Raw genomic sequence first — 12,491 nt, forward strand, 5'->3', positions numbered from 1 at the left:
GCAATGAAGCTGTCAATCATGAGAGTAAAGCCCATATGAGCAGAAGATGGCTTGCTCAGCAGCAGTGCCTGGGTTTGGGAATTCATTACTGGTAGAGATTAGGATGACCACAAATCTCCTTGGCTTTGGAGCAAAGTGAAAAACTCATTTCCTTGGCTTAGCTCTCCCTTTTCAAGTCTCCAAATGAAGGTGAGAAAAAGGAAGGGGGGGGGGGGGGGGGGGGGGGGGGGGGAAGGACAGGGGAATGGAAGACTGAGAGAAGAAAGCAAACAGAGGGAAGAGATGGGAATATGGTAGAGAATACCCTTAGGACAATCCACACTGAGAGGTAAAGAGCATGAAACATTAAACAGAAATCATTGTCAGATCTGTTTGAAGTATATTTTAGAATATTAGGAAGTGTTCACAGGACATAATTTAAGGCAAACTAGGAAATCTAAATGAATTCCTGCTTGTTTCTTTTTAGGTCCAACATGATCATGGATTTCAAGACAAGAGGTGACCATTCTAACCGTTTAGTTTATCTTCAGTTTACAACGCACCTGTATCACCTGACAGTTCCTTCATCAGGTCCATTGTTTTGGTGTGATTAGCAGTGTGACTTTTAAGAAGACCACAGGGAATGCATCCAATACTGCAACTAAGTATGTACAATCGAGTATGATTCTGAGTATTTGTGGACTGGACCATTGTTGGTAATCAAGAACAACTTTTATTTTATTACGAGGTCTGAATTTGGATCCCTATTGGTAGACAAAAGTGGGAGTCAGGATTTCGTCAGTTATGTGTAGCCCACCATCTCTTACATTCTATTTGGTCTACCCATAGCTCTGCAGACTGAGAACCAGCACTGCAGCTTATTAAGGAGAAAGAATTTACATTTTTAAAAAGCATTCGGAGTATTTCAAATCCTCCCTCCCGCTAAGTGTATGGAGTAATTATCAAACTATGTCTATAGTGTACATGGAGAAAAGTAGTATGACTGAGATTTCCAAGTCAACCTTATTTCTTCTATTTTGCAATTATTGGATATTGCATTTGACTCCATTAGCGCTCTGTTAACGGAGGATTATTGTGAATGTAAGATATTATGTAATAATTAACTAGATCTTGAAAGTCTCCATCGCTTGGAGCTCCCTGGTATTACACAGATAAAATGATCGTGTCTTCTGACTTTGCTCCTTTACACACTCCAAATAACATAATAGAATCATCAATGAAAATGTTACTGCTTTTTTGTACCATTTATGAAACTGGCATTTAACTTAGAGAGTGTTAGGGGTGGATGGGATGGGGGGCTCAGCTTCAAGCACTACAAACACTAATATTAGTGCTTGTAATCTACAGTATATCTGCATCTTCATTTAAATGTACCATTTTGTGTGGAATGGTTTGATCAATCTCTGCTTTTTTTTCCATGATTCAAAAATCCTAAATTCAGTCAAAAGTCTTAAATTTTCAATGGTTTACTTCAGTAGAGAAAGTGACAGTATGTCTCTTACTGACTCTTATAAGATTAAATGTTTAATAATTTAATATAAACAACCACTAAATTAAACTCAGTTAATTTAATACTTTGTTTTAATCATGCATTTAGTCTAAATATTTGCACATTCTGGAGATAAGAGGTCTTACTTTACTGATAAGCAGATGTAGATACATAAGTACAGATTTTTAAGACCGGGACTGAAGTCTCTGACAGGATAAAAGCTTTTTCCTCAGGGACTGCAGTCTGACGTGCAGAATCATTCTCAATACTGCAGTCCCAGAAGTGACTTTTATTCTGTCAAGTAGACTGTAGCAAGGAAGTTTACAGTATGCTGAATTGGTCAGCCATGAAGACTACCTACAAGCTGGATTTAGATCACATCAGCTGATGTTGATTTACTTCCAGAAAGCAAGGCATCAAATACAAAGTAGCTACAGGAACAGTGTTTCCAGAGTTCCCACTATTCCTATTTCAGCTGCTTTACTTTTTTCAAGTAAGGCTCTGAGCTGATCCTCTTCCTGTCACAGGGATACCAGTAGAATAGGTAAACATGATGTTTTAGTTATTAATACTCATTAGTCTCTCCTACTTACTGTATTTATATGACCGCATAGGTAATATTTGACCCGATTGTATGAAATGCATAGTGATTAGATGTTCCTATTACTGTATCAAAACTTCATTATTACTATGGCTGTAAAGATGCAAGGACAGTCTGGATGAAATATTGATTCATCAATTAATCATCAGTTAATCCTAAGCAATAACTCTCTGTACTGCAGAGAATAAACATAGCCAAAGAACTTTCATACCTATATCTGTGATTTTTTTCAGTCTGTTTTTCTCTCATCTGACGGTAGTTAAATCAAAAAGCTATATTGAGTAGTAGTATTTTTCTCATGCAGAAAGATGGTAAAATTCATGGTTTTACTTTTTCCAGCAGTGAATCAGCATATTTTTGGGGTTCTGGTACCTTACACAACAGCAAATAAGTTTAGCAGGTTGCCAATGTGCATGTCTGTCCTTCTTATCTGGCACACTTCCTTTTTTCTTTCAATATTGCTTTTTATGATTATCTACAACCTTTATTAAATTACTTTTTACGTGTATTTTGAGTATCATTCATGGAAATAGGTCAGGGCAGATAAGTCTCTTGATGTAGATAGTGGTCTGAGAAATTATTACCTCCTTAAAAGACCAACATAAGGAATGGTCTTACTCATATTTTTTTATTTTGGCTTTCTTAATATCTGGTTTATCTTAAATCTGGTTTTCAAATAAAAGGAAACGAAGACTACCCAGCTTCATTGGAAGTGAGCAGTAGCTCTCCATGTTCCTGGAAATACTCTGTGAATGAATTTATGGTCATCCCTCAGACCACCATAATAGCCTTATTATTGGTTTGTACTTTATCTCATGTAATAATTACATCTGACTTAAGGAGGTGTGTTTGAAGACACTAATTCTGTTGGTAATGTTTGTCTGATATCAAGGGAGTCCAAGCAATGCAAAACAATAGTCTACATAAAAATCCATAAGCGTGGCAGTTTCTAGTGGAACAGAAATTACCCAGAAGCTAACCCAGTACGCTTTACAACTAAATTGACATTAAAATAGAGACAACTCAGAGAAAGGAATGAGTACCCAGATCACACCTTTGTTTTAAGTATTCTAACCGTAACCGGAAAGGACACAAGCAAGCCCACTTGAGAACTTTCAGTAGAGACAACCAGAAATAAAATGCTAACCAAAGTGCACTAAACAGATGCAATGATGAAGGTCTCTTCAAAAGCACACCACCAATCTGAAACAAAATTAATGAAGAAACACCTGCAGAGGAGGCATTTGGTGTGAATTTTAATCCCTCCTGACAGGTGAAGAGAATTAATTGTGGCCTTCACAGCTTGGGGGAGTGATATAATTAGATAAAACATTGGTAGTAACAGCAGTGCTCTGTCTGGTTGTCATTTTCTGAAAGCTAAACTACTGTGTACCAAAATGAAGTCTACTGTACAACCACTTTGTGGGCTATGTGTTGCCTGTTATGCTTGTGCTTGAGACTACCTGTCAAATCTGGCTTTTCAAAGGACTTAGGCATATGTTTTGTAATCATATCCTGAGAATCAGGTCCTGCAAATTTCCCTTGAAATAGGCTTTGTAAATTTTCCACTTGGTGGGCAGGCTCTTCCAGTGGCTTTTAACAAATTACCAAGCAGGGCAGACAGCATGTACTGCATCATCTCTTAATTTATGGATGCACAGCCATTTATATATTGCTCCCACACCCCACAAAAATGAACAGGAAAGTGAATTTATTTTTTTTGTTCATTTGTTTCTTGAAAGTATCATTTTCTTGAACTGTTGTAATGTAAGTTGGAATTATGTTCCTTAAACTGCATCAGAAAAGTGCATTGAATCTGTTGTGTAGCTTCATCAAAACCTCTATATACATAGGTAGGTGTGTAAAGGGAACTTTTAGAGCATTTGAGGCTAAGCTTTATCACCTATAAATAAAAGAGACAGGCTGGAAAAAAAAATAAAAATAACACCTGAAGGGAAGTAAATCTTGTGTTGGCTTTAAGCCTGGAACTAATGAAGGCAAGTAGGGGTGTGCTTCTGTGACCAATATTTCAAAAAGGGAAAATATACTGATTTTTTTTTCATACTAATCCAGAAGTAGTTGCATCACTACTAAAAGCAAAATCGTAGTGTATCCAGGCAACCCAGAAATCTAATCTTTCATACTTAGCACTGGAGAAATATACAATGTGGTATCAACATACACGATGCAAATATTTTCTAAATATACCTGTATTGAGCCACTGTAGCTTCAGACAACCTACTGCCTTTTGACAGCTTGTTGATATCATAATCATAACTAAAAAAGTTTTAATGTCTAATAACCAAGATGTAAAATGAGTGATAATCCAAAATAATTATTTACAAGTATTCATTTATTCTGATATTGGCTGAATTTAAGCTGCTGTTGTGAAGATCTTCACAAAGAACTTCAAAGTTCTTCGCTTTCAGAAGAGAAGCCTTCACCTTCTTTCTTAGTCAGAGAAAGTCTCAAAAACAGCCCAGGAAACTCTTCATGACACGAAGTGTATCTTTTAAATTATTTTCTTATGCTTGTAGCTTTAAATTGCAAATACTTTTTTTTTTTTTTTTAATATTTAATTTCTCAGAATGAGATCTTAGTGTTTTTTTCTTAGAACATAGGAACAGTTTAAGGAAATACATCACATTTTACTCATGGGATTGAATGTATTTGTAACCATAGAAATTCCCATAGTCTACTGGTCTATTGACGTTATTTATTCAGAAATTTCAGCCATAAAATGAACATAGAAGAACAAATGAGAATGGAATAGTTATTGAGTAGATGTAGGTCAGCATATAGAGCTCAGCTGCTGGCGGATCACCTTTTACAAAGACCTAAATAACAATAACACGAGTAAGGCTCAGTATCCTATTTGGCTCCACACAAAAGGTCTGGTAAAAACAAGCAAGATACTACTGATGCTGCTGTAGTGTGAAGCAGCAGGCAAAAATGAACATGATTTTATTTTGGCAAATAACATATGATAGTAAAAAATGGGGCTGAACAGCTTTTACGTTTTTTTTTTCTTTTCATTTTAATCAAATCAAAAATATATTTCATATAATAGCATCTGAGCTTGTGACTGTGAACATATACATAGTACTGAACAGATATTTTCCTGCACTACAATTATCTTATGAATCCCTCTATTGTGTATAATACATAGCTGTGCAGAATTAGCTCTCTTCAGAGCATGAGCAAATAAAATCTCAAACATACTGATGTTAAGTATCTACGTATCATATGCTTTAAGTAGCTATGATTTATGATATTCAGTTGTTAAATTCAGGTACTGTGTATTATATTGTCATTTCATAAACTTGAGAATCTACAGTAATACTAATAACTTAAAGATGTGTTTTTGTTTTGTTTTGTTTTCCTTCACAACAAATTGAGATTTCATATCTGGAAACTTTCATCATCAGAAGGCAATGAGGAGATCGTGAGAAGACTGAAGTCCAATTGGTTGAGTTGCTAGTTTTCTTCCAGATAAAACTGAAATACTTCCAGTTATGGTAAGAAAGCTGGTTTGAAGAGCAGTTGAGCCCAAGCAAAATTTAAAAACAAACAAACAAACAAACAAACAAAAAACACTAGCTATCTGATACTAGTGCTACTATACTTCACAGCATGCACTTGTGAATCAATAGCTGTCATTGACAGGACTCCACCAGAGGGAAGTTTGTAGCAGTGTAGTCACTTCACCAATACCACTTAGTTTTAGTAATTACTGTCTCTGAGAGGACAAAATGTGTAGAAATGTGAGGCAGTGTGATAGCAGAACAATGAAAATTAGGGAAAATAGATTTCATATGTTATTTCAGTCCATAAAGAATTCCTCTTAATAGCACAAATTTACTTTCAGATATTCACATTCCCATGAGTATCTATTTTTATTTCGGTAATATTTTACCATTTCATAACATGAAAGAAATAATATATACAAGAAATACCTATTACATAAATAGGAGGTGATGATGAATTTTTTAATTGTGTATAAATATTCATGTCATCAGAATGTGTTTAAACAGTTTCTATGCATATAATCTCTATTAAAGGACAATTTATATATATGTAAATATGAATTTAACAGAAGAGATGAGTGTTATAAAATTATTCCTACCCAAAATTTATTTCTGGCTGAGACGGCACAATTCTGCAACATCTAATAGTGTGATTCTGCCAGTCTCAGTCATTCTCACCATAAAGATTAAAAATAAGGACTTTTTTTTTTTTTTCTCATTAAAGATTTTTCTAGAGTATACCAAAATATCAAAATTTTTCTCTAGGTTTTAAACCTTTCTAATTCTACTTTCAAGGATAATACTGATCCTTTCAGGGAACATGAGTAGTTAGTTCCTCTGTAAGTAACCTTATTCCCCCTTCTTTCTTATGTCCCCAAATCTTTTCTATGTCTGCGTATTGGGATACAGTAACCATTTTGTTATTGACTTATTTTTATTTCTGTCCGTGATATGCAACCACGTACTTGGTGGGATTTAAATATTTTTTGCTTGCTTGTACACAGATTAACAAATGATCAAGTTGCTTTTAGCACTTTTTTTTTCATCAGCAATGATAAATTATATATATTGTTCCCCAGTTTTCATGTGAGACTCTTAAGCTGCAATAGCCATTTTTTATATTTTTTCGAAGTTACTGATAAACTAAACATGAAGATGCAAGAACAGACTTGATAAGAACCTCCCATTCTTCCAACATGCAGCCGCACATCTGTGCTTTGGAAGGAGTGATACAACTTAAAAATTCCCTTCTCATCACTTGAATGTAGCTATCTCTAAGGCAGAGAGTGACAGCCATTTAGTAACTCATTCTAATGCAATACAAAAGGCCTGGATAAAACAAATCATGTACAAAAAAAAAATATCCTTCTTCATATATAATAATATAATGTTGCTTCATAACCACTGATATTTTTTCATTGTTGTTGTTAATGGATGGAATCTTTCTAGGTTAGTTAAATTTATTATTTCAGAAAATTCTAATTTATTCAATACGTTCAATGGGAAAAACGAAGGGTGTGCTTTTTCAGTGGCACAGTTCCCACCATTTCTGAAACAAAGCTCAGTGAGGAATAGGATAGGCTTTAGATAATGTGATTAGTAAATTAGCTGTCAAAATAGATTCTTTCAGATGCTCCACAAAAGCCCTATTAAAATTAATTACAAAGCTTTCTATCTTAAATATCTACTTTTTTTTTTTTTTTTTAAATTACTGTCCAAGCTGGATGCTTTATACAGCAATAGAACTTGTAACTGGTTATAGAAAAGAATGAAGTCCTTATAGAACTGGTTATAGAAAAGAATAAAATTCTTAAACTTTAAGGCAGGAACGATTTTAATTACTACAACTCATTTGAAAATTCCCATCTATCAACACATCTTTTATACGAAGCATAAAATTTATTTGCAGGAGGAGACTCACAGTTAAAGTATGATTTTTGGATACAGGTCAGAAAAAAAAAAAAAAAAGAATATGAACGTTTTTAAGAACCTCTATTTTCTGTCAAACCCGGCAAACTTCTAATCAGGTCACCAAGTGACAATAGTGGATGATTCAAGGGAAATGAGAAAAACAAGGTAAATATTAAAAAGTTGCACCTTTCCTGGTAGAGTTACTCGTTGTTGATAACCAGCAGTTTAAGGACCATTTTTTGATCTAGGGATTGTCCCTGGGCCTTTGCTTTTATTATTTCTTGATATACTTGTACATTAATTTCTTATTTCCTTTTTTTTTTTTTTTTTGAGTTATGTCATTCTGTGCCGATTGTTATCTTTAATCTCCATGCTTCTGATTAGGTTTATTTTCTGCCTCTGAAACTGCTCTAGTTCTGTTGCATCTTTTTAACTGTGATGAAGTCCAGACTCACCAGACGTTATATAGTGTCATTACATCAATTTCTGTTCTTTATTACTTTCTTAGTATTTTCTAAGCTCTATTTATCATTTCAGCTGCCTCTGAACCTAGAGTTGATGCTTTCAGAGAGGTACTCATAATGACTACAAGGTCTTTCAGAGCAAAGTTATTTTGTTTAGTTTTGTTGTTGTTATTGTCGTGCATTTTTTTTGTTTTCTTTCCCACTAAACATTTTTTCGCATTCATTGACATTGCATTTAATCTGACATTTCATTCTCATTTACGGTGTTAATATCACAAGATATTTCTGCAGGCCTTCACAGCTAGCTGTAGCTTTTAGCATACTATTCTAAACATATCTTTTACCCACACCACTGACTCCATCAAAGAACTCCAGCAGATCTGTGAAGCAAAAGCTATGCTGGAAATCACATTCCCTTTGCATAAAGCACATTGACATTTCCCAATGTAGTATAATAACTTTGCTATCTAATAAGTCTAATTTTCTCATCACGTATATTTATAGTCTCAGTTTCGAAGTCATGCACCTACTTTGTCTAGAAATGTCTGGATATCTCTCGCTGCCCTTTGGTGAGGCTGATTTGAGTGATAGATTGCTTACCAGAGTCAGTATTTCAGCAGTTTAATATTTAAATTTCCTTAGCTATCCTAATTAACAAATGTATTGTATTGATGCTTTGCTACAACATCCCCTATTGAATTTTTCTGACATCTGACACTTCAATATGAGACAGTTTCTCCCTCCTCCTCCTTATTCTTTGTGTGTGTCACTGAATAGAATTAATTTAACTTCTATACTATGGCCTTGTCTTTCTCAAGATCAGGTGGTATATTTCAGTTGTCTATTACACTTTCTTTCTGGTTGGATTCCTTCTTCTGATGCATTTGATTTTTTTTCCCTCAGTAATTTTTATGCATTTAATAACCTTTTTTCTTAAAACCTCTTTTATCATTTATTATTAGGGATTTATATTTAGCAAAATAAATATGAATTAATGGATTAAAGATTTTTTTTCATATTTTTCTTCTTTTAGCACATAGCTTTAATTTTTGTTGAAATTCTTTTAATTTCTAAGATTTTTTTTTTACTTTACTGTTTTAATACAGTAGGTTCCTTTCTTGATTGTTTTCTTCAATTTTAAAGAAGAATTTTGATAACCATTGTGCAGGATAACATATAGTTGTAGGCAGTCTTTATTCTGTCCATTAGCATTTTACCCTTTTACTAGTTCCTCCTCACACCTTTAGTTCCCAGATTGTTGCATACTTCCTCAGACTCCAGCAATTTGTGGATATTTTATTTCTTGAGCAAAAGATATTGTATTTCACAGCCCTTCCATGTATATGTCAAGCAGATTTTGAACCCGTGTACTGTTTCCTTGTCTATGCTTCAGTCCCACAGATAGCAGCTTCTATTCCCAACCCCTTTCATTAACAAATACTGCAGATTTAGATACTAGGCAGGCTAGCTGTAGTTCTGTTTTTTATGAATATCAATTTTTGCAAAACATCAGCAAGAGGAACCTTCTGATGTTTCTATTAAGGAAATAAAGCTAGATGATTTGGTAGGATTTCATTTCTATGTATGTGTTTGCATAATCCTAGATAAATTATCAGTATTAAACGAAAGATGTTTGATCTAGTGATTTTAGCACATTCAGTTGAGACTGTAATTTACTCAGTATGATGAACAGAAAGTGAATGACCATAAGAAATGAGAATAGTTAAATCAGATTGCCACTAAGATATATTAATACACCTTTTATTAACATCACAATATGTGATTATTTTGTCTATTACAATTATGGAGCTATTAGGAATGTGATAGAAAGGTTACACTAATGAGGACAGTTTTTATGCTCTTCATTTCTGCCTAAGTCAGCTCATCAGACTTTGAGGCTACAGACATTCAATCTTTTGGTTATACTATCTATTTTATTTTTAGGAACTGAAGAAGGAAAAATGTAGGCCCATGAATTCTGACTGATATAAGGGAGTACCTCAAAGGCAAGTTAATATATAAAAGAATCCCTATAAAATAGAGATAAGTGACTTTATTTCACAGATATAAAATAAAATACAAAATATTCTTATAAATTAGGCTGAGACACTTGCTAGAATTTCAAATTTATATGTAGTAAAAATTTAACTACAGTAATAAGGCAACGTTTGCTCTATTTTCACAAAAACAAAGCATGTATGCAATATGGTTAAACAGTTGTCATTAAATGTTCACTAGATGCTTATAAATAAATGCATGAAGTAGGTGAAAAAATAATAAAGGATTAGTTTGAGAGAGTGCTTTGCATCTTTCTCCATGGTCATGGTTTTTTGTCTTACGTAGCATGAGGCCATGCCACAGTACTCCTGGGACATACTAGGTGAGCAATACAAAGTCTACCAACCACAAAATCTGAATCCTGCCCTTTAATTTCTCTGCAATACCTTTGACTTCTGAAACAATTCTGGTATGACCAAAAGCAAAAGAAAAAATAAATCAAGTTAAGGATTTTTGAAGGAGGAACTGGTTTAATTCTGTCTTGCAACTGTAATTGAGGAAGACAGAAGGGTTACTCTCTAAATACCTTAATATGGTGTGAGGGCACTTCTTCAAATCCAGAATTTCATGAGCTTTGCTTTTCTTAATGCAATAATGGAGGGGTTAAGAACCCCAAAGTTTTCGTCTTTGAAAATGATCGATCTTTCCTACTAAATCTGCACCTTGCAGATCAGGAAACAGACAAAGGATGGCCATAGTCACCATAAGCAGCTGGATGTCACAGCACCTGGCTCTATCAGGTCTTCACTGAGGTGCTGGACTCTTCTGTCCTGTGAGATTTTTGTACATGGAAAGGGGCCAGAAAGGAAAAACAAATAATTCTGCAAATGCATGTTATTGGTACTGCCTGTTTGGTTCACTGGGCTGTTTTGATCTGGTTTGTCTCTAGGCTTCCAATCTTTGTTTTGCAAGCTGCTAAGGAAGAGTTGTTAGCAGGGCATTCAAACTCAGACTTTCTTCTTCACCTTTAAGTTTAAAATCATGTATTCTGCTGCCGGGATTCAGCTTGTATTGTAAAAGGATGGTGTAGAGTTTCACCACCAAAAGACAGCAAAAACCAGTCCTGTGGAGGTTTAACAGAATATCTGAAATGTCTGAAGAGCTTTTGTGGGGATCCACAGGCAGAATTAGAGGCCCTCTGAGATCTGGGTTTAAATATTTTATCACCAGAAATACGGTTTCTGTAAGGATGATGTGCTTGAAAACCACACTGAGGTTGTTTGAACCATAGCTTAAGCAAAAGGTTACCTCTGTTCTGTCCATAATGAGCCTGATTCTACAGCCATGATTAATTCAGCACTTTTTCCAAGAAAACCAGCGTAGCTGTTTCCTAATTCCAGCAAGGTAGCATGAGAACCCAGGCACTGCTGCTCCCATGGCCACCTCCTTTCCTGGGCTTGATTATAATTAATCTTGGGATCTGTGGGAGGGGTGGAGGTGGAAAGGGGTGGGGGGGAGGAGGAAGAGGGGGAGAATTATTATTTTTTACAAAGCTTCTGGGTTTATTTTCTTTTGTTTCGACTTTGCAGCTTTAAAAGACACTTATGCACTTTGGGGTGGGAGAGAGGGGAGAGGCTTTTGTGTTTTTGTGTTTTGTTTTTTGTTGCCTTTTTTATTATTATTATTATTTTTTTCCCCAGTGAAAATGCTGCCTTTAAGCTATTTGACCATTGCCAAGGGCCTGTGGTTTATTTGCTCTCCAGCATAGTGGCTTCTGTTTACCTCTCTGGATTGCAGCCTGTTTCCTGGCAGCTACTTTAAATCCGGATGTCTGAGAAGGTTGGGAGGATGAGATGGAGTGAAGAGCAGCATGTACTGTTACAGACATAAAATCTATTAAGTTGTAAAATGTTTTAAGAATGAATTCATTGAAAATATGGTTAATTAATTTTGTAGTATATTTTTGCAACAAAACAAGAAGTGCTTAATTTCAGCAAGCTACAAAAACAGTTGCTACATGTGGTCTAGCTTGCATATTAAAGAAAAAAAGTTACACTAAGAGTTTTTACAACGACTCTGGTCTTAATAGCATTTATGTTTTTTCCTTTTCATAATTTAAATAATACTACTACTAATAAAAAAAGCTTAAATACTTTTCATATAGTTCTCATACTGCATTTCAGATTTTAAAGGAAAGGCCATATTTGCTTTGAACTACAGAGCTTGTACCTTGTGTTTAGATATCAATATCGGAGAACATTAGAAACTTAGTGTGTTATTATAACACTTAAAGTGAAAAAGAAAGACATTCCTTTTTAACTGTCAGTCTAAATGCCACAGGTGCAAGAGGTAGCACAGCCATTCAATTTTTAATTGTATGTATAGTTGTATTTTTTAAAACAGAGTTTGTTCAAAATTGCCCTGTGCAAACTGAACCTCTCTCAGGAAAGCTTGGTGTTCTACACCGTGAAAAGGGCTCCCTATGTCACCATTGGGAGAAG

The 12,491-nt window shown here is 34.7% G+C and overlaps 1 long non-coding RNA gene across 1 annotated transcript; it reads left to right on the plus strand.

Moving 5' to 3' along the window:
* Positions 1-238: 238 nt before the first annotated feature.
* On the plus strand, positions 239-11,980 carry LOC136790623 (uncharacterized). Its single transcript, XR_010830914.1, has 3 exons — positions 239-328; positions 467-498; positions 11,691-11,980. It is a non-coding gene; the product is annotated as an uncharacterized lncRNA (long non-coding RNA).
* Positions 11,981-12,491: the final 511 nt, after the last annotated feature.

The sequence above is a fragment of the Anser cygnoides genome, chromosome 4 (assembly GCF_040182565.1).
Source record: "Anser cygnoides isolate HZ-2024a breed goose chromosome 4, Taihu_goose_T2T_genome, whole genome shotgun sequence".
NCBI lineage: Eukaryota > Metazoa > Chordata > Aves > Anseriformes > Anatidae > Anser > Anser cygnoides.